Raw genomic sequence first — 449 nt, 5'->3', positions numbered from 1 at the left:
CGTTTCACTAAGCAACACTGAGCATTTTCTTTGCTTGAGGTTATTACTAGCGATAATATAGAAACATAGGCGAGTGCTACTTTTAATGAAGAATAACATAGTGATATGAGATAAACTTTTTTAAAAAGTAGAAGGGGATTATTGAAGAAAAATAATGCACGATTTTAAACCAAACATACGCAAAGAAAAAAATATTTCCTCTGTTATTCATTCAGTATTTTAAAACGATCGGCTTTCGGAATTAGTAGAATGCCCATTTTCTGTTTAAAAGAGATTCGTGAAAATCGTCTGATTAATGTTTTAATGAATGTTCGCTTCTTCAACTTTGTTCGTCTTTTAACAAAGCTGCAGACTAAAGCTTCGAACGCCCCTAAAATGTCTAAAACCCTTTGCTGTTCGTTTTAGTGTATATCTATATGTTACATGTTGTTCACATAAAGAGGGAAAGT

Source organism: Penaeus monodon, chromosome 20, assembly GCF_015228065.2.
Source record: "Penaeus monodon isolate SGIC_2016 chromosome 20, NSTDA_Pmon_1, whole genome shotgun sequence".
Lineage (NCBI taxonomy): Eukaryota > Metazoa > Arthropoda > Malacostraca > Decapoda > Penaeidae > Penaeus > Penaeus monodon.
This window is presented reverse-complemented; position numbering follows the sequence as displayed.